The following is a 22,888-nucleotide window of genomic DNA, read 5'->3' on the forward strand; positions in this document are numbered from 1 at the left end:
TAAAAAAAAATTATTATTACCATAATGAAAATGCTAAAAATACATTTACTTCTCCTTTTGAACTGCTATTCTGGTTACAATATATTACTATTCTATAATAATCTATTATATCCTTTGCTGTCCCATATATTGTTTTATTTCCCAAATTCAACCTAACCCTCCCCTCCTCCCCACTGCTTCCCTTCACCTGTGTGAGATCTTCCCATCATAATATTTTTTTCCTAGTTGCTTTAACAAAATAGAATAACTTAAAAACTGTTTTATAATTACTTCTTTTGTCCTTACACACTTAACAGTTGCCTATTAAGAGTTCTGCTTTAACACCATATTTCTTCATGTATTCCCCTATGCATTCCCATTCTGTATAGAATTTTTGATTGGAGCAGCCCAGGGGTATTTTATTTCATTTTTATTTTATTGCATTCATATTCCTCCTCCTCCCTCCAAGCATTTCAAGGGAGCATGCATGCTTCTCCCCCTTCTCCTTTTACTAATCACAACAGCCCTGTGAGGTAGGGCAGGCCAGCGAGCCCAAAGACACACCCAGTAAGCTTCAGGATGGCCAAGGGGGGGATTTGAACCCTGGTCTCTCAGGTCCTAGTCTGACAGGCTAACCACTATGCCACACTGCTGCTGACTAGGGGGGTGTAACACCTTTCTGGGAGTGGTCAACATTCTTCTGTCTCCCAAATTACATGGGATTTTTGGCGTTTCGGTGTCCAGCTTTAGCTTATTGCTTCTATTTTATTTTTTCCCTTAATTTTTTTATTAACAATTTCAACATAATATATCAAATGAATATATCATATTCATTATCTCCCCCCACCCCATCAAACCCGCCCTCCCCCACTGAGACTTCCCTCAGCTCCTCTGATTTCTCAAGCCATGTCACTCTCTGCATATTATAAAATTATTTCCATCTTTATATTATTTATCTACCATGTTACCAATCACTAAATTTGCATATATTTATTCAAAACCTGCCCAGGAGTCCATTTTATTTTGTTGTCTTTTTAAATACTTTGTAAAAAGTTCCCATTCTTCTTTGAAGTCACGGTTGTCCTTATCTCGCAGTTTGTATGTCAATTTAGCCAATTCCTCATAGTTAATCAATTTCTCTTGCCACTGTTCTTTTGTCGGGGTTTCTTCGTTCTTCCATCCTTGTGCTATCAAGACTCTTGCCGCTGTTGTAGCATACATGAAGAAATAGCTCATTGCTTCTAGAGCTGCTACTGGCTCCCCGGAAATATCCAGATGCCAAGCCTTAAAATCATAAGGCACCACGAGGGTCATCTAGTCCAACGTGCTTCAATGCAGCAATCTTGACATGGTTTTTGAAGGTGGTAGGCACCCCCAACCCTCTGCAGTTTACCTAGTATGGGTCTTTTAAAAATAAAATAAAATCATAATCTCATTTTCTAAAGAATTTCCTGGTTGATGGACAGGAAACTGCCTTATGGGACTATTGGTCAGTCTACCTCTGTATCGTCCACACTGGTTGGCAGCAGTTCCCCAGGGATTTCAGGCAGGGTATTTGTGTGTGTGGATTTCCAGTCCTCCTTGGACATGCCAGGGATTAAACCTAGGACCTTCTGAGTCCTTTCCCACCTATTTCTGCTCAAATAGTGTTGACCTGAAAATTTCCAGGATGCCTTGTTGTTTAGTCGCTTAGTCGTGTCTGACTCTTCGTGACCCCCTGGACCAGAGCACGCCAGGCACGCCTGTCTTCCACTGCCTCCCGCAGTTTGGTCAAACTCATGCTGGTAGCTTCGAGAACACTGTCCCACCATCTCGTCCTCTGTCGTCCCCTTCTCCTTGTGCCCTCCATCTTTCCCAACACCAGGGTCTTTTCCAGGGAGTCTTCTCTTCTCATGAGGTGGCCAAAGTCTTGGAGCCTCAGCTTCAGGACCTGTCCTTCCAGTGAGCACTCAGGGCTGATTTCCTTAAGAATAGATAGGTTTGACCTTCTTGCAGTCCATGGGACTCTCAAGAGTCTCCTCCAGCACCAGAATTCAAAAGCATCCATTCTTCAGTGATCAGCCTTATTTATGGTCCAGCTCCCACTTGCATACATCACTACTGGGAAAACCATGGCTTTAACTATACGGGCCTTTGTCGACAAGGTGATGTCTCTGCTTTTTAAGATGCTGTCTAGGTTTGTCATTGCTTTTCTCCCAAGAAGCAGGCGTCTTTTAATTTCCTGACTGCTGTCACCATCTGCAGTGATCATGGAACCCAAGAAAGTAAAATTTCTCACTGCGTCCGTTTCTTCCCCATCTTGCCATCTCATTTTTGACCACATCCAGCTTACCAAGGTTCCTGGTTCTTCCAGGGTGCCTTACTGCGTGTAATAACATGTCTGGCTGAGCCCCTGTCAGGAAGAGCATGCAGCCTGGTCTGTTTCTGGAGCAAAGGTGAAACTTTTCGTTCTTATTCCTAGAAAAATGTCTTTAACTGCTTACCTAAAGAAAGAAAGCAGTGAAAGCTCCAGGCATGCTTGCTCATGCTGTTGGGCAGTGCTTTTTTCCCTTAAAAAAATGTCTAAGTGTACCCTGCTTTTCCAACTCATATTGAAATACTGCCCCTCAATGAATCACAAAATGTTTAGGGGTGTGTGCACCCCCAGGAAAAAAAGCACTGATGTTAGGTATGTTGGCTAGCAAAATGAAACCTCCATGTTCTTGGGCAGTCTATCTTGGAATGCCAGGTGCTGCAACAGGAGGGAATGGGGGAAGCTATTGCTTTCACGCTCTGTGAAATATACTCAGAGTCGCAAAGTGATTTCATGCTCTACAGAGAAAAATGTCTTGTCTTGTTTCTTACTCTGTATTGTCTACTCTGAGTCCAGAGTTTCTGACAAGAGTTTCTTCCACCTCTCCTCTCCTGGGAGATGCTAGGGCATGAACCAAGGACTGCCTGAAAGCAGGGCAGTTGCTCTGTGGTGGCCAAACTTGGCCCTCCAGCTGTTTTGGGACTACAATTCCCATCATCCCTAACCACTGGTCTTGTTAGCTAGGGATGATGGGAGTTTTAGTACCAAAACAGCTGGAGGGCCAAGTTTGGCCACCACTGCAGTCTATGCTGAACTATAGTAAAGGTAAAGGGACCCCTGACCATTAGGTCCAGTCGTGGCCGACTCTGGGGTTGTGGTGCTCATCTCGCTTTACTGGCCGAGGGAGCCGGTGTACAGCTTCCGGGTCATGTGGCCAGCATGACAGAGCCACTTCAGGCGAACCAGAGCAGCGCACGGAAACAACATTTACCTTCCTGCCGGAGCGGTACCTATTTATCTATTTGCACTTTGATGTGCTTTCGAACTGCTAGGTTGGCAGGAACAGGGAGCTCACCCCGTTGCGGGGATTCGAACCGCCAATCTTCTGATTGGCAAGTCCTAGGCTCTGTGGTTTAGACCACAGTGCCATCCGATGCTGAACCCTTCCCTATATTGGGGGATGGAGAGAGCCTGTGATTTTTTTTAAAAAATGATATTTATTAATATTTCACAAACAATAAAAATAAATTCCAACAAATTCCAACATTCAAACTACAAAAGCAAAACAAATAAGATACACAGTAGAAAAACAGTTGATAGAAGAGAAAATAAAAAATAAAGAATAAAGAATAAGAACAAAGAGAAAAGCCAAAAATCAAAACTGAAAAATAGATTAATATTTTCAAATCTTATATTTTCTTCACTAGTTTCTTGACCTCCTCACACCTCCCATTTTGTATTCCAGTTCAAATATTAAATTCAGCAAATCCTTACCCTCTAACATTCATCCTTACTCCATATGTTAACCTATTATTATGAATATCTGTTTCCAATTATCAATCCCTATTTACATTTCTTAAGCATCTCTTTACCAGTACCACTTATTTTCACTCAAACGTCATTTGAGAGAGAGCCTGTGATTGACCACTGTGGGAAAATCACATGCTGGATCTGACGAGCCTCAAAGTCTCATCCTGAAGGGCTACTTCTATGGTTTTTTTCCAAGCGCTGCCTTTGCTGGAATATACCCCAAACAATTGGCTATCTTGGTCTATTGTGGAGCCAGATAGAATAATCTTTGGAAAACAATAGCTTTCAACAGGGCAGCAGTGCTATTGAAGTGCTATTAATTACCTTTATGGGACACCCCCCCCCTTTCTCCCAAGGCTCGTTGAGCAACAGGGAATGTGAATTTTCCCCTTTCCCCTTAATTTTGGACAAAGGACCCAGCTGGAGAAAATGTCTCCCTCTTCACTTTCCCCCTAAAGTTTTCCCGTTAGCAGCAGAAGTTTATGGTCTGGTTCCCCACCATCACCACCCAATGTCTGCGTATTTTTCTAGGTGGCATCCTGGCTGCAGACCAGATGGTGTCTTTGACTTATTAGTAATTTGCTGCAAAAGACTCTCTAAGCCACTTACAAAAAATTAACAGCCGAAGGCACAGCATAAAAGGAAAGAGAATACCGGTACATTGCAATGTGAAACCATTAACAGGGTGTGTCATTTTAGGGGGCGAAACTTACTTTTTGCAAATTTATTCAGTGGGGGGGGGGCTTAAAATTTGTTTTTGGGTATGAGAAATTCAAATCTATTATTTTTGTGATGCAACATTTGCTTGCTACATCTAGGTTTGATGAAGAAGCACATAAACTGCTTTCGGAAAACAAAAGCATTTTGATTTTGCCTTCTGAAAATGGCACGCAATGCTAAATAATAATAATGTACAAGATAACTGCAAGTACTTGGCAATCATTTTTTATTTCTATGCGTTTTTTTACATACATTTTACTTGCCAAGCAAAACTAAATTATATTGGTTTTTAAAAAAACCAAACACCTTTTGAATTCCCCAGTCATGTTACAACTTCTTAAAGGTAAAGGTAAAGGGACACCTGGCCATTAGGTCCAGTCGTGGCCGACTCTGGGGTTGCGGCGCTCATCTCGCTTTACTGGCCGAGGGAGCCGGTGTACAGCTTCCGGGTCATGTGGCCAGCAGGACTAAGCCGCTTCTGGCGAACCCAGAGCAGCGCACGGAAACGCCGTTTACCTTCCTGCCAGAGTGGTACCTATTTATCTACTTGCACTTTGACGTGCTTTTGAACTGCTAGGTTGGCAGGAGCAGGGACCGAGCAACGTGAGCTCACCCTGTCACGGGGATTCGAACCGCCGACCTGATCGGCAAGCCCTAGGCTCTGCGGTTACAACTTCTTAGCACCCCTCATTTTTGGTAATTTGAAAGCTGGAAAATTCAACACGCCCAGCTCAGTCAGTAAAAGCATGAGACTCTTAATGTCAGAGTTGTGTGGGTTTGAGTTCCACGTTGAACAAAAAGATTCCTCCATTGCAGGGGCGTTGTACTAGATGGGTTCCTTCCAGCTCTAAAACTCTGCTTACAGTGACCCACATACAGACCTAGCAAAACTTTAGCATCAGGAAACGGCAACAAACCACGACATACGTAGAATCATAGAACTGCAGGATAATAAACTGTTTCTATATAACGGCAGCAAGAGTACTATTGGCACAGAAATGGAAAGAAGAATTACCGACAAAAGAACAGCGGCAGACGAAATTAATGGACTATGCAGAATTAGACAAGATGACAGGAAGGATTCGAAACCTGCGGGACCAGAGATTCTCAGAGGACTGGCGTAAATATGTGAACTATATCTGAAAAGCAATTGTAATCAACAGATTACGCTAGTAGGATTTCAAGAAGTTTTGTAAGGAGGACTATGTGAAATATTGCAGAGAAAAGTATGACGAGAACTGTTAGTGAAGGACTGTTAAAAGTAATAGTGAAATTAAGGAAATGCAGATTAAGTGATGATAATGGTAATAATATTGAAATAATAATAATAAAGTTTGAAAAATCTTCAGATGTGGTTGATGGAAGTCCAAAACATTGAATAAGATGAGAAAATACATTGCATTTTTTTTTTTTTGGAAATTTCATGTAAAAATTAATAAAAATATTTTTTAAAAAAATCATAGAATGGCAGATCTGGAAGGGATCCTTGGGTCATCTAGTCCAACCCTCCGCAATGCATATATCACTGTCTCCCTTGTCTCCCTTGCAGTATACCCTCTGAAGATGCTGCTTCTTGATCGCTGGGCCTCCTGCCTCTCGCTTCTCCTGCTCCTGGTTGCGCCCTCCTCTGGGTTTTTCGGCTGGCTCACTCGAAGTGGAACCCCAGAAAAAGCCCCTGTGCCCCCCGCACCCCCTCCGGACCCAGCTCACCTGTCCCATGTGCCTTTTGAGATGACCACGGCAGATGAGAGGTTCTTAGCTGAGGCCCGGCGGCTGGATCTCTCGCCCCTGGACTCCTGCCACCATAAGGTCCGCCTGCAGTTTGTAAACATCAGGGTGGTCTTCTCCCTGCAGGGTGGGCCATCTTGCATGCCGTCGTGGAGGTTTGCCCCGGAGTTTTACGCTCTTCATTCTACAACGGATCGTAGAATTGTAGAGTCGGAAGGGGACTCTGACAATCATCTAGTCCAGGGGTGTCTAACTCAAATTCATCGGGGGCCGCATCAGCAGTTTGGTCACCCTCAAAGGGCCGGTTGTATCTGTAGGACTTGCAGTACAGGAGAGAAGGGTTCAGGCAGCCGTTGGATCTGTCACATCACAGGATGGCATGCGCTCAATATAAAAACAAGTGGAGGTTTCCTGTGTAGAACGGCCGGCGCCGCTAGAGGGCAGACGTTATCTGGCTTGTAGGCTGCCGCGCATGCGCTGAAGAGGCAGCTTTCTTGTGTCAAAAAAACCGAGAATAAAAGGTGAAGGCCAGTGGCGTAGCGTGGGTTGCCAGCACCCGGGGCAAGGCAAGTAATTTGCGCCCCCTAACCCGTGGATTTGCGCCCCCTAACCCTAACCCCCAGATGTTGCGCCCGGTGCGGCCGGCCCCCCCTGCACCCCCCACGCTACGCCACTGGTGAAGGCTGGTGACCGGCGGCGGCTACACGGGCCACATGACGAGGTCTGGCGGGCCGGATTCGGCCCGCGGGCCTTGTGTTTGACACCCGTGATCTAGTCCAAACCCTGCAATTCAGGAACACGCAGCTGCTCCAGGGGATCAAACCTGCGACCTTTGCATTATCGGCACCACGCTCCAAACAAGTGAGCCATCCAGGCCCCAATAATAATACAGTGGACGCTCGGGTTGCGAACGTGATCTGTGCGGGATGCACATTCGCAACCCGCGTCTGCGCATGTGCGGGTTGTGATTCGGTGCTTCTGCGCATGCACGACCGCAAAAACCTGGAAATAACCTGTTCCGGTACTTCTCGGTTTAGGCGGTCCACAACCCAAAAAAACGCAACCTGAAGCGTCTATAACCCGAGGTATGACTGTAATTATTATTATTATTATTATTATTATTAATATATACCCTGCCCATCTGGCTGGGTTCCCCCAGCCACTCTGGGCAGCTTACAACACATAAAAACCACTGGAAAAACATCAACCATTAAAAGCTTCCCTAAACAGGGATGCCTTCAGATGTCTTCTAGAAGTCAGTTGTTTATCTCCTTGACATCTGATGGGAGGGCGTTCCACAGGGTGGGCGCCACTACCGAGAAGGCCCTGCTTAGTTCCGTGTAACCTCACTTCTCACAGTGAAGGAACCGCCAGAAGGCCCTTGGAGCTGGACCTCAGTGTCCAGGCTCAACGCAGGGAGTGGAGACGCTCCTTCAGGTACAATTCCAAAGAATTATAGAAGCTTCCTTTTTCTATAGCAGTGCTCACGAAGCATGTGTAGACCTAGAACAAAATAAGATTTTTGCGTTGCCTCTAAATGTCCATTGTGGAATAATAATAATAATAATAATTTATTACTTATACCAAGCTTATCTGGCTGGGTTTCCCCAGCCACTCTGGGCGGCTGGTTGGTCTCGGATTACAAATACCAACTTTATATTCCCTTTTGCACTAAAATGCTGTAGCAAAACAGGAGATACCCCCCCCCCCCTTTCTGCCTGGTTATTTCACTTCTCTCTCTTACCTTCATTGCTAGGTGGTTGCACAGCTTCGGTCGTCTTGCACGGACCTGACAGAAGAGGAGCTGGCCAAGCTGGGGGTCTCCCTGTTCAACTGCCAGGCCAGCGTCGAAGGACGTGGGACTTACCTGTGCACTGCCGACATGGTACCTAATCCGGTTTGGGAACCTACCTAGAATCTTACTGTAATAAACAGAAATCTGCCTTTATTCCCTTATGGGGGACACAAGAGCCCATATAGAGTCCTTTGCAGGTTCTCCATCGGTCGGAGAAAATAACAGAGGCCAACCAGAGAATATTGAGAAGCAAAGCAGCTAGTAAGCCTGATCTTTATTGAACTGTTGCAACAGGGTGCTCCCCTCACACGCAGGAGAAGGAGGAGGACCCAGAAAAATAGTGTGCAAGGCCTTATAAAGACTTTTGAAATTGCCACCCTGTAGATCAAGACCACCCCCAGAAACATCATACATACATCACAGAAAGGGCAGTCTACAACAGAAATCTGAGTGCATTGTTTATCTCCTGTCTGGCAGGTTACCTGTTAATGGTCACTTGATTGGATTACCTGGGGAGCCTGGCCAGTCTTTTGTAGTGACAAATACTTAGTTCCTGGGCCAGGTCACAGGCTCACCCTATTCATGCACAGATATACCCTTAAGACAGGATTTGTGAAGGAAAAGACAATGGGGAGGCTTTTCCATTTTCCTTTGACCTTGCAGAGAAAACATTTGGTCAGTTTGGTAGCCAAAATGGCTCCAGGGCTGCCATCCTGTGCTGCCTCAGACATGTGGCCCATACATTTATGTACATGTTTGCCTGGCACATCCATGAACATTTATTATATATATATAAGCCTTAATTTTTTTTTATTTCATTACGAAGCAGCACCTGCCTACAAAAACAGCTGCTGGAGGCGTGGGCAGCAACCATAGCTCCTTTCCCAGAGCTATGCTGGCTGCATTTCCTTGTTTTAATGACCTGGTTCAGACAGCAAGGGTGAGGCCGATGCCCCGTTAAGTAAATAAAATTAAAATTAACCAATCTAAACAGAGTTGCATGAATCTTGGGGTCTCGGATGAGCTGTAGGGTTCCCGCGATGATTCATTCAATCGCGATCTGCTGCTCCCTTTCTGTTCTCCCAACAGACTCTAGCAGAATGCACCGCGGGGATGGATCCAGACACCTGGAATGCCTACCACATCGTGAGCAACCGAGCCCGGGCTGTCTGCTATGCCACCCGTCAGATGCAGTTCAAGCGCCGAGCGGAGCACACCGTCAACGCCTTGGTCTCCACTGCCGTCAGCCAGCTGGAAGCGATGAAAATACTTAAGGCTTGTACTGCTTGGGATTTGATATATATAAAAATTAGGATCTTCCTTGGGGGGCTGGAGGACTATCTGTGGCTTAGGACCCTCGTATCTACAGGACTGCCTCTCCTGGTCTGCCCCACAGAGGACCTTAAGGTCCATGAATAACCATAGTTTAGAGGTCCCGGGCCCTAAGGAAGTCAGATTATCCTTCACCAGGGCCAGGGCCTTCTCAGTGATGGCTCCGACCTGGTGCAATGCTCTGTCCCATGAGACCAGGGCCCTTCAGGATTTAAGCTCCTTCCGTTGGCCTGTAAGACAGAGCTATTCTGCCTGGCCTTTAATTTGAATTCCGCCTGATCTTTTATTTCCCTTCTCTTCCCTCCCCTTTTATGAAGATCACCCGCTCTGAGACCCCACAGCTAATTCTCCCCTGGTCTCCTCGCTGGCCCAAGTAGGACCAATTCAGCCAGCTAGCCCTGGGGATTATCTAATGCTTATTTCCCCTAAATTGATTTTTGAATTTTATTGTTATTCGTGTTTTTATACTATATTTTATGCTGCTTTTACAATTAAGTGTTTTAACCCTGGAGAGCTGCTGCCGGTCCGTGCAGACAATATTGAGACAGGTGGAGTAATTTATGGATTCTGTCGTTGGGCAGCTTTATCTATTCTTCCGTTCGGCTGCCTCGCTTCTTCTGACGCTTCTTATTCTCCGACTTCCCTCCCCTGCAGAGCGGGCAGGAGGAGCTGAAGGAGCTGACGTCGGAATCGCTGCAGAAAGTGGCCACCAGCCAGGAGGCGATCCTGGCCCAGCAGGAGAAGTTGCAAGGCAGCCAGGTGCAGATGGAGGAATCCATCCATGACAACCTGGACCAACTGGTTCGGGAGAAGGCTCTCATTGCCAGTGGGCAGCAGCAGGTGGCAGAACTGATTGAGGGCATCACAAAGAGGATGGGTAATAAGAATAAGAATAGTTTATTATTTATACCCCACCCATCTGGCTGGGTCTCCCCAGACACTCTGGGTGGCTTCCAACAGAATATTAAAATACAATAATCTATTAAACATTAAAAGCTTCCCTAAACAGGGCCGCCTTTAGATGTCTTCTAAATGTCAGATTATTTATTTCTTTGACATCTGATGGGAGGGTGTTCCACAGGGCGGGTGCCACTACCAAGAAGGCCCTCTGTCTGGTTCCCTGTAACCTCACTTCTTGCAGCAAGGGCCCTCTGTGGTGGATCTCAGCGTCTGGGCAGAATGATGGTGGGTGAAGACGCTCCTTCAGGTATACTGGACCGAGGCCGCTTAGGGCTTTCAAGGTCAACACCAACACTTTGAATTGTGCTCGAAAACATCCTGGACCTGTGTTATATGGTCTTGGCAGCCACTCCCAGTCACCAGTCTAGCTGCCGCATTGTGGATTAATTGCAGAAGGATGTCAATGAAATAGTGTTGCCATATTTCAAGAACTAAAAAATCTTGGCACAAAAGTTGTTGAGCCTTTTCTGCCAATTTTTTGGAATTCCCTCCACGTGCTGTTTTCGCAGTATAAATCCCGGACATTTCCGGATGTATGGCAACTCTATCCTGAAGGAAGAATAAACGGCCTAAGGCCAATGGAGGCTGGAAAGCAGGGCTGTGGGGAGAGGCAGACCTCTGCTTCTAAGTCTGTTTCATATTTTCTGAGATGCTGAGCCTGTGCTGGACAGCACAAGACATTGCATGGATATTTTGGATGTATCATTTGATGTTTCTGTTTTACTTTGAAGAGTTCTGCCAGAAAAGATTTGAATAATATTTTTATGGGCCTGCACAACGATTTATCCCAAAAGGAGTCAGTTCTTAGGCTTCCAGTCACTTCAGACTCTGCAGTATTACTAACTGCAATATCAGGGGGCCCAAATTTTTTTGCAGAGCCTTGTGTCCTCAAAGGCTTGCTCCCGTCTTGGGGGGCGGGGCGGGTTAGGGTGCCAAATCCTGCCTTGGGAGTTCAAGTTTTGACCCTATAGAAAGGAGCTTTCTGGCTTTGGGGGGGGGGGGTCAATCTCCAGACCTTACTTACCCACCACTGAAATAAATGGTGCATGTTTGGCTTTCGGCAGTTCTCAACCTGTGGGTCCCCTGATGTTGTTGAACTACAACTGCCATCACCCCCTAGCTAGCAAGGTCAGAGCTCAGGGATGATGGGAGCTGTAGTCCAACAAAAGAAATTATTTCATCTCCTTCAATGCACATGTCTTGAGGCAATGCAAGAAATGCAATGAAAACGGCTACAGAAAGGCGGAAAACACAGAAAATAAGAGCAACTAACTTTAAAAGCTGTATGCACAGCACAGACCCTAGGAAGACTTGGCAGAACAGAGATGTCTTCAATTTCTGCAGAGTTGGAAGAGACACAAAGGGTCATCTAGACCCCTGATGAGGTTTCTTGGAAGAGCAGATAGGAGACACTGGTCATATCGCGATGTAAACTGCGGTTTGTTGGGTATCGCAGCAGAAATTCCAAAAAGCAAGGGCTGCCCGTGTTCCTCTCTGTTATGTACTGAAGTTCTCACCCTGGGCCAGCAGGGGGATACTGTAGATAGTTTTCACTCAGGTCCACATATGCAAATAAGGAATTGAAAGTGACTTTGTGACTGGATAGTTACAGAAAGTTTTTACTGTTGCTTTGTAGTTGAGCTCTATATAAGCAGGTTGGCTGAACCCTTCAGTTCAGTTCTGTTCTGGCCTGTGAATAAACAAGAGCTGTCTGAAGAATCGCTGTGTTGTCTGATATGTTCAACCTAACACTCTCCTTGCAGAAAACGTGAGCCGTCACCTAGATCAGCAGGACCTGGAGCTTCAAGAAGGTCACAGGGCCATCCTTGAGGACCTGTCCCAAGTGCAGAGGCGAGCTCAAGAAGTCTTCTCCAAGACAGGTTGGTGGTGGGAGGTGGCGTTCAAACCCTCCTTGCCTCTGCCCCTGCCCACGGAGCCAAGACTGCCTCTCCGCTTGCACTCTGAACTTGGTCGTTTCTCTTCCCCCTCCGCCCTCCATCCCAGAGACCAACCTGGGCTTGTTCGCGGCCTACCAGAACCAGACGGCCTTGTATTACGAGGAGCTGATGCAGAAGCTGCAGAAGATGAACCAGAGTTTGGGAGTGTTGCTGAACGCCATGGACCGCATGCAAGCGAGTGTGGAAGGGCAGCTGCAGCACATCCGGAGGTTCATCAGCTGGGCAGGTAAGACGATTTTGGGAGGGCAGAGGCAGGAGGCTGAATGGAGCAAAGTCGATTCAACGCCTTCCGATTGTGCAAGCAAACTCCCCTCTCTTTTCTCCGCCCCAAATCTGATCTCGGCAGAACTCCAAAGAAGATTTGGGGCTTGCGGGAGAAAAGGGGTCAGGTTCTCATTCTGATTTCCGTTTCATCACTTCCCTGGCAGCTTCTCATCTCCACAGGCAGGTCAAAGCTTCAAATGTTGTCCAGGGTTGTAAAGACTGTGGAGAGAATAATTGGGTGCACTCTTCCCACCTTGGATCAAATCTACGCTTTCAGGTGTCATAAGAAAGCTGCAGGGATAGCGCAGAATAGTGCGCACCCTGGAAATTATCTCTTTCAGCTTCGGCCTTCTGGAAGAAGGTCCAGGGTTATAAAGACTAGGACTAGCCGCCTGAGAAACAGTTTCTACCCAAATGCGATTTTAGTTTTAAACACAGTGTAAGGTAGTCTCTAGGGATACGGGTAGCGCTGTGGGTTAAACCACAGAGCCTAGGACTTGCTGATCAGAAGGTCGGCGGTTTGATTCCCCGTGACCGGATGACCTCCCATTGCTTGGTCCCTGCTCCTCCCAACCTAGCAGTTCGAAAGTACATCAAAGTGCAAGTAGATAAATAGGTACCGCTCCGGCGGGAAGGTAAACGGCGTTTCTGTGCGCTGCTCTGGTTTGCCAGAAGCGGCTTAGTCATGCTGGCCACATGACCCGGAAGCTGTACGCCGGCTCCCTTGGCCAGTAAAGCGAGATGAGCGCCGCAACCCCAGAGTTGGCAGCGACTGGACCTAACGGTCAGGGGTCCCTTTACCTTTAAGGTACTCTCTATGGGAGTATATTGTATTTAATTATGAGGTATCAGAGTTTTTAGGGGGCTAACCAGGCTGGGACAGCTGGTATAGCAGGCTTGTTGGTTTTTGAATGTCTGATGTAGATTTTTTCAATTTCGTTGTTCTGTATGGGACTATGACAATAAAGACTATTGTATCAGTAAGGTAAAGGAACCCCTGACCATTAGGTCCAGTCGGTGCTGACCTATTTATCTACTTGCACTTTGACATGCTTTCGAACTGCTAGGTTGGCAGGAGCTGGGACCGAGCAACGGGAGCTCACCCCGTCGTGGGGATTCGAACCGCCAACCTTCTGATCGGCAAGCCCAAGGCTCTGTGGTTTAAGCCACAGCGCCATTGCAAAATGCAAAGCTTTAAACAATGCAGAATCACAGCAGCTTAGCAAATAAGCAAAATACGGGAATTAGAGCTTTTCGTGCCCAACTCTGTCTCGCAGGGTTCAGCATCAGCTCCATCTATACCTGTGTCCTACACGGCAGCTATTTCCTCCTGGCAGCCCTCATCATGACCTTCCTGCAGATTCCTGGGCTCCCGCGTGCCATCCTGCTAGTTCTCGTCGTGGCCAACGCCCTGTCTGAGCTGAACCAGGCCGTCTCCTTGGGCTTCAAGTCGCTCACCTGCCTCCTAATCTTGACTGTCGCAGGCAAGCATGAAGTCTATGCAACCCAGCATGTTGGTGTTTAGCATGTTGTCTTTTCTTTCTTTTAAAAGTTTTACATTATTGTCAATTCTTCTTATTAACATTATTATTTCACTTACACACCGTTTGATTGTTAAAAACAAACCTTAGAGCAGTTGATTTTATTGTTTTATCTTTTTTTCTAAACAGCTTGGAGGTGATTCTTCACAATTAAGGTGTGCATAAATTTTATGAAATAAAAAAAAAAGATTTGCAGAAGGACAAAAAAATGTACTGGGAGGGAAAAGTGGTGGTGGGGGGAAACAGAAACAGTCTAGTGAGTGGGCAGGGGATTCCTGGAGTTCCAGGTCCAACACATACTACTACTACTACTACTACTACTATTACTACTATACTATTATTTTAATTATACCCCGCCCATTTGGCTGGGTTGCCCCAGCCCCTCTATTGTGGCTTCCAACACACACAAAAATAATAATAATAAACATCAAACATTAATAGTAACAATCAGATCCTATATAAAAAGTCACAATAACTTTATACAACTTATACCAAATAAAGCAAGATGCAGTAATGAATTAGAATCCAACAGTAAACACTAAAATTAAACATCAGCAAGTAATAATTAGACAGTTGACACTTCTCAATTACAACAAAGAATTACTCATCTATAATTGGTGAAAACATATCACAATACAAGAAGATTGATATATTCCACCTCTTAAGAGAAAACCAGCCGATTTTCAGTTTTACCAGCACACCAAGTGAAGTGTATTTTTCGCTCTATAAGACGCACCAGACCACAAGACGCACCTAGTTTTTGGAGGAGGAAAACAAGAAAAAAAATATTCTGAATCTCAGAAGCCAGAAGAGCAAGAGGGATCGCTGCGCAGTAAAAGCAGCAATCCCTCTTGCTGTTCTGGCTTCTGGGATAGCTGCGCAGCCTGCATTCGCTCCATAAGACGCACACACATTTCCCCTTACTTTTTAGGAGGGAAAAAGTGAGTCTTATGGAGCAAAAAATATGGTAGTTCATCTTCTTTTTATCTGGCGCTGAGCCCACAGAGTAGATGAGCTGGAAACCTTGAAGTATGGCAAGTGATATTGATGTGCGCTTTCTCTGCCCTTTAGGCAATGGGCTCCTAGGCACCCTCTGCCTCTGTGCCTTGAAAGGAAGGAGATGGAAGCCCACCTTGCTGCGTCTGAGGCAGGGGGCAGAAGTGGGCACCCAGGAAGCACAGGTGGAAGGCTCCAGCCGCTGCCGGCTCACCTCCACGCCCGACAGGTAGGAAGGCATGGCCAGGAACAGGCGACGCTGCTGCGTATTGAAAGGTTGTGAAGGGGAAAGGAACGGGTTTCTGTGCAGTCAGTCTGAAACGGGACCCAAAATTTTTCCTCCAAGGGAGCATTTCTAAAGTGCATTAACTTGAGCTTTTGAGTCAATGTATAAACAGAAAGCCAGCTGTATAAACAAGTGCTCAAAGCCCTCTCCTTTATCAGTCCGTGATGGCAATGGGTGACCTTGCCCGTTCCATGGAGCAGGGAGTCTGGGTCTTATCTTACATCCTGACCACAAAAGACGCACAGACCTTGTCAAGTCTGACAAGAGACCAGGGAACGGTGCCAGGAGTGTTCTTAGAGTTGGTGACCTCCTGCCCCAAGATAAGAGTATAGGAACAGGATCAACCTTTTATGGTCAAGAGTACCGGAACAGGAATATCTGTTAATGGTCATGGATGTCAACTTGCGTGTATGAGCTACGTGGTTGGATTCCTGGGGAAGGGGGGGGGAGAGGGTGCCTGGAGGATATATATACTGCATAAAATTTCTCATTTCTTTGGACTTGCTGTGAGCTGACCACGCAAGTGCCTTCTGCTATCCGGAGAGCAGAATAAACTCTTTCTCTGAATCAACCTCGGTGTCATTTGACTTCCTTCCTCCCTCCCGGGAGCAACGCAGACCCAGTCGGTGAACTCAAATAAGGCTACAGTTGGATTAAGCAGAGCTTGGGTGGCCACCTGCCATGGATGCTTGAGCTGAGATTCTTGCGTTGCAGGGGGTTGAGATGGATGACCCCAAGGGGTCCCTCCCAGCTCTAAGATTCCATGAAACTCTGGAATATGCAGGTTCTCTGGCAGAAGAGGGCTGGGGCTCAATGATGGAACAGCTGAAGGCCTTTAGAAGGCTCAGTCTCCATCGTCTCCAAGTAGGGCTGGGCAGTAAAGGTAAAGAGACCCCTGACCATTAGGTCCAGTCGTGACTGACTCTGGGGTTGCGGCGCTCATCTCGCTTTATTGGCCAAGGGAGCCGGTGTACAGCTTCCAGGTCATGTGGCCAGCAGGACTAAGCCGCTTCTGGCGAACCAGAGCAGCGCACGGAAACGCCGTTTACCTTCCTGCCTTCCTTACCTATTTATCTACTTGCACTTTGACCGACTTTCGAACTGCTAGGTTGGCAGGAGCAGGGACCGAGCAACGGGAGCTCACCCCGTCATGGGGATTCGAACCGCCAACCTTCTGATCAGCAAGCCAAGCCCTAGGCTCAGTGGTTTAACCCACAGCGCCACCCACGTCCCACAGGGCTGGGCAGTACCCCTGCCTGAAACTGTGGAGAGATACTACTGAGCTAGATGCACCAATGGCCAGACTCAAGATAAAGCAGCGAGAAAATGATTGATTGGCCTCTCCTCTCCTCTCCGCAGCGAAGGTGAGGTTGGTCTCCTGAAAAGGGAACTGGAGAAGCTGGGAGACTTGAGCTACGCAACAGGTGAGCCGTCCTCAGGTGTGCATGGCTTTAGGGAGCCAAGAACAAAGGCCTGAGGGTTGGGGGTGATGACTTGCATTCACTGTCCAGAAAGCAGCTCTTCTGCCAACTCGGGAAACATGTTAGAGAAGAGAATCTGGTTTGTAGCAAATCTTTCTCTTTTTTTGCTTACAGCAAAGACTGTAGGTGTTGCAGAATATATCCTGTTGTCATCTGAATGTGCTTTTAATATTCTGTTGGCAGCCTCCCAGAGTGGCTGGGGTATAATAAAATATTATTATTATTATTATTATTATTATTATTATTATTATTATTATTATTAATTTAATCCTGTGACATGAATTCTATATAATGACTTCTCTAGCCCCAACCTCTGAGGGGTTTTTTTTTCTGGCTAAGCAGGTATTTAAATTCTTCCCCATCTCTTCAATGTGTCACATTGAGCATCATGTGTTCCAGTTGTATATAAAGCCCTTAGCAACTTAGGAACTCCCTGCTTATTGATATCTTTTTGGTGCCTGCTAAAAGCATTTTTCTTTAGACATGCCCACCCAGGTATTTAGAAAGTTGATGTGAGTTTTAATCTGTTTTTGTTCTATTGTTGTTTTTGAAGGTCTTGTGTTATTGCCATTCATTTTTCTTACCAATAATCTTATTTTTTTGCAAACTGCTTTGAGGAGTTTGACAATCAAGCGGTGTATAAATCTTATGAAATAACTTAATAAAATGCATTTCCATTCTGGATTCTGAAGCTTTCAACTTGCAGCACAAAAACGGGTGCTTTCCCTTCCACCTCCATGAAGACTAGAGGCTTTGCGCTTTAACCTTTGAAGCAGTACTCAGCTGTGTTAGATAGATAGATAATTTATTACGGTCGGAGACCAGCTTATAAAACACACTTGGGGGTACAGTCGCAGAAGGAAAACAAACAATTAAAACAATGTACAACAATAAATTTAAAATTTATAAATGCGATAAGCATATAGACACTTAAAACTTTGTGTGTAATGTTTGCTAGCTTTTGCTGGGAAGCTGGGTTTTGTTCCCCCCGTCTTCTGAACAGAGAATACACTGGTTCTTGGAATTCTGTCGTAAATGGCAAAGGTATGTCTCCGCCATTAGCCCAATATTTGCCAATCTTTGTGTCGCAGGTGACTCTCACCTGGCGAGTGACTCTCCAATGAAGGGCGAGAGCATCTTTCTGGAGGAAGGCATAGTGCATCCTGCAACGGGCTGGAAGCCTCAGCGAAGCTATTCCCCTCACCCTATGAGCCTTCGGCGCCAGAGTCTGACCCGCTCCAGCAGGCATGAGGTATTTGGGGAAACTGCTTAGCTGTCTTGTGCTGAACGTGGGGAGGGAAGAAGTCTGCCTTGGGTGTGTGGTGTTTGGAGATGTTTCCGGTTCGAAAAACTCACCAACCCTTGAACTTCTGTGGAGTTCCACTTCAAACCCTACTCTGTCCCATTAATTTTGGGGACACGAGCAGCTGAGGGAAACAATCACAATCTCTTGTGGCAGCGAGTTCCACAGTCCAAGTTGGTGCTACATTAACAACAACAACAACAACAACAACAAATTTATTATTTATACTCTGCTCATCTGGCTGGGTTTCCCCTGCCACCCTGGGTGCCTTCCAACAAAGAATTAAAATACAGTGGTCTGTTAAACATTAAAAGCTTCCCTAAACAGGGCTGCCTTCAGATGTCTTCTAAAAGTTTGGTAGTTATATTTCTCTTTGACATCTGGTGAGAGGGCGTTCCACAGGACGAGTGCCACCACCGAGAAGCCCCTCTGCCTGGTTCCCTGCACCCTCACTTCTCGCAGCGAGGGAACCGCCAGAAGGCCCTTGGCGCTGGACCTCAGTGTCCAGGCAGAATAAGCACTCCATTTTGTCAGTTATAGAATAATAATAATTTATTATTTATACCCCGCCCATCTGACTGGGTCTCCCCAGCCACTCTGGGCGGCTTCCAACCAAATATCAAAAACAATACAGCGTCAGACATTAAAAGCTTCCCTAACAGGGCCGCCTTCAGGTGTCTTTTAAAAGTAAAATAGTTGTTTATTGCCTTGACATCTGGTGGGAGGGCATTCCACAGGGCAGGCGCCGCCACCGAGAAGGCCCTCTGCCTGGTTCCCTGTAGCTTTGCTTCTCGCAGCGAGGGAACCGCCAGAAGGCCCTCGGCGCTGGACCTCAGTGTCTGGGCTGGATGATGTGGGTGGAGATGCTTCTTCAGGTATACTGGAGCGAGGCCATTGTGAATCTTCCATCGTTAAGTAAACTTCAGTTGCTGTCGTCGTCATTCATTCTATTTATATGTTTTATCCAAAGATCCCAGGAAGGTGTACAACATTAAGAACTTATTTTAGGTAAAGGTAAAGGGACCCCTGACCATTAGGTCCAGTCGTGGCCAACTCTGGGGTTGCGGCGCTCATCTCGCTTTATTGGCTGTGGGAGCCGGCGTACAGCTTCCGGGTCATGTGGCCAGCATGACTAAGCCGCTTCTGGCGAACCAGAGCAGTGCACAGAAATGCCGTTTACCTTCCTGCCAGAGCGGTACCTATTTATCTACTTGCACTTTGATGTGCTTTTGAACTGCTAGGTGGGCAGGAGCAGGGACCGAGCAACGGGAGCTCACCTGGTCATGGGGAATCAAACAGCCGACCTTCTGATCGGCAAGTCCTAGGCTCTGTGGTTTAACCCACAGCGCCAACCGCGCCCCACAGAACTTATTTTACCCAGCATCATAATAAAAAACCACAATACAGGGCATAATAAGAAAGTATTCAGAACAACACCCACACACATTTAACAGGCCATAGATCATTGAATAGCCAAAGGCCTAGGTAAAGAGAAAAACGACCTTGACAGATTAGAGAACTGGGCCAAAACAAACAAGATGAATTTTAACAGGGAGAAATGTAAAGTATTGCACTTGGGCAAAAAAAATGAGAGGCACAAATACAAGATGGGGGACACCTGGCTTGAGAGCAGTACATGTGAAAAGGATCTAGGAGTCTTGGTTGACCACAAACTTGACATGAGCCAACAGTGTGACGCGGCAGCTAAAAAAGCCAATGCAATTCTGGGCTGCATCAATAGGAGTATAGCATCTAGATCAAGGGAAGTAATAGTGCCACTGTATTCTGCTCTGGTCAGACCTCACCTGGAGTACTGTGTCCAGTTCTGGGCACCACAGTTCAAGAAGGACACTGACCAACTGGAACGTGTCCAGAGGAGGGCAACCAAAATGGTCAAAGGCCTGGAAACGATGCCTTATGAGGAACGGCTAAGGGAGCTGGGCATGTTTAGCCTGGAGAAGAGGAGGTTAAGGGGTGATATGATAGCCATGTTCAAATATATAAAAGGATGTCACATAGAGGAGGGAGAAAGGTTGTTTTCTGCTGCTCCAGAGAAGCGGACACGGAGCAATGGATCCAAACTACAAGAAAGAAGATTCCACCTAAACATTAGGAAGAACTTCCTGACAGTAAGAGGTGTTCGACAGTGGAATTTGCTGCCAAGGAGTGTGGTGGAGTCTCCTACTTTGGAGGTCTTTAAGCAGAGTCTTGACAACCATATGTCAGGAGTGCTCTGATGGTGTTTCCTGCTTGGCAGGGGGTTGGACTCGATGGCCCTTGTGGTCTCTTCCAACTCTATGATTCTATGATTCTATGAAACCACGTCTTCAGTGATGGGGAAAGCCATTTCCTGTCTGTCTCTGTGCATGCGCATTAATATCTCACTTTTCCTCCAAGGTGTGCTGTGCATTGTTCCCCTGCGCTCCATTTTATGTCCCCAACAACCATGTGAGGTCGGTTAGGCTGAGAGTTGAGTGACTGGCTCCCAAGGTCACCCAAGTGAGCTTCGTGGCTGAGTGGAGGATTTGAACCCACATCTCCTACTCCCAATACTCTTAACTGGTTCTTCTGCCAGAGATTCTGAAGAGCTGTATGCAGTCAGAGAAACATCGCCGGGCTTAGTAATACAGTGGTACCTCGGGTTACATACGCTTCAGGTTACAGAAGCTTCAGGTTACAGACTCCACTAACGCAGAAATAGTACCTCGGGTTAAGAACTTTGCTTCAGGATGAGAACAGAAATCGTGCGGAGGCAGTCTGAGGCCCCATTAGCTAAAGTGGTGCTTCAGGTTAAGAACAGTTTCAGGTTAAGTACAGACCTCCGGAACGAATTAAGTTCTTAACCTGAGATACCACTGTATCGTCTGACATGGTGTAGCCTCCTATGTTCTCCTTTGCAATTTCCCACTCTCCCCAAACACTCTCATTAATTTGGCCCTAGCCTTGGGGTATTTGGGTCGCCTGGTCATATGAATATGAATAATAATAATAATAATAATAATAATTTATTTATATCCCGCCCTCCCCAGGCAAAGCCAGGTTCAGAGTAGATGATTCCCCAATGAAAAACTTCCATTTAAAAATAAATCAATCAATCTGCCCACAAAAGGGTTATGCACAAGTTAGGAGCTTCAGTGCCAGAAATCTGCACGTGCGTGAGTTTGCTCTCTTCCTTGGCCATAAGGCCCCCACCCTCCCAAAGTCTTTTCTCTTCCCAACAGGCCGCTTTGGAGAAATTCCCCCACCACCGCCTGGACTCAGCCTTCAATTTTCCCATCTCAAGGACCAGTTCCCCAAACGAGTCCATGGCCAGTGATGTGTAAGTAACAAAACCTGACGTGCCCTTTTCTCAGTGGACCGATACGATTGACGAGATCTCTTTCGGGCGTGATCTCTGAGTATCTCACACACTGCAGCATAGCATGAGAATGTGTGGACGTCCAACAAAGCTGAATGTTGGGAAGATTCAGGATGGATAAAGGGAAGCACTTCGCCACACAGATCACAGTTAGACTGTGGAACTCCCTGCCACAGTAGGCGGCGTATGGCCACCAACCTGGATGGCTTTAGAAGATTCGACAAATTCATGAAGGAGGAAAGGGCTATGGATGGTTCCTAGCCACTATGGCTCTGCCCTCCCTCCACATATTATTATTATTATTATTATTTATGCCCCGCCCATCTGACTGGGCTTCCCCAGCCACTCTGGGCGGCTTCCAACCAAATATTAAAATACAGTAATATGTCAAACATTAAAAGCTTCCCTAAAGAGGGCTGCCTTCAGATGTCTTCTAAAAAGTCTGGTAGTTGTTGTTCTTTTTGGCATCTGGTGGGAGGGCGTTCCACAGGGTGGGTGCCACTACCGAGAAGGCCCTCTGCCTGGTTCCCTGTAACTTGGCTTCTCCCAGTGAGGGAACCCCCAGAAGGCCCTCGGCACTGGATCTCAGTGTGCGGGTAGAACGATGGGGCTGGAGACGCTCCTTCAGATATATTGGACCGAGGCCGTTTAGGGCTTTAAAGATTAGCACCTCACTTTGAATTGTGCTCGGAAATGTATTGGGAGCCAATGTGGGTCTTTCAAGACCAGTGTTATGTGGTCTCGGCGGCCGCTCCCAGTCACCAGTCTAGCTGCCGCATTCTGGATTAATTGCAGTTTCCGGGTCACCTTCAAAGGTAGCCCCACGTAGAGCACATTGCAGTAGTACAAGCGGGAGATAACCAGAGCATGCACCACTCTGGCAAGACAGTCTGCGGACAGATAGGGTCTCAGCCTGCGTACCAGTTGGAGGTGATAAACAGCTGCCCTGGACACAGAATTGACCTGTGCCTTCATGGACAGCTGTGAGTCCAAAATGACTCCCAGACTGCGCACCTCTGAATCTCAGCAATGCCTCTGAATCTGAGTTGCCAGAAACCACATTTATATTAGATGGTTTCTCTAACTGGCCTCATTATCACCCATCTTTCTCTCTGATATATATTCATTCCAGGTCCAACGCCTCCCTGACTCCACGTCCACCCTGCCAAGGAGTCACCAGGACAGGACATCAGTGCAGGAAGAAGGCCGTCCCAGGCCACGTCTTCTGCCACGTCCATGCTTCTGGTCAGTCCTCCTACACCAGCCAATCGGGTGCCTGCTTTTAAGGTTCCCAACGGATGGATGCTGAGACTCAGCAGAGATGCTGTTTGTGGGCTCGCTGCTCGGGTACCACCCTTCCTGGT

At 46.7% G+C, this 22,888-nt stretch overlaps 1 protein-coding gene across 1 annotated transcript in view; it reads left to right on the top strand.

Moving 5' to 3' along the window:
* TIGD5 (tigger transposable element derived 5) overlaps positions 1-22,888 on the top strand; it is a 50,701-nt gene that overhangs the window by 23,234 nt on the left and 4,579 nt on the right. The gene's annotated exons all lie outside the window — the stretch shown is intronic.

Source organism: Podarcis liolepis (genome assembly GCF_965112155.1).
Source record: "Podarcis liolepis genome assembly, chromosome: 8".
Taxonomy (NCBI): Eukaryota; Metazoa; Chordata; class Lepidosauria; order Squamata; family Lacertidae; genus Podarcis; species Podarcis liolepis.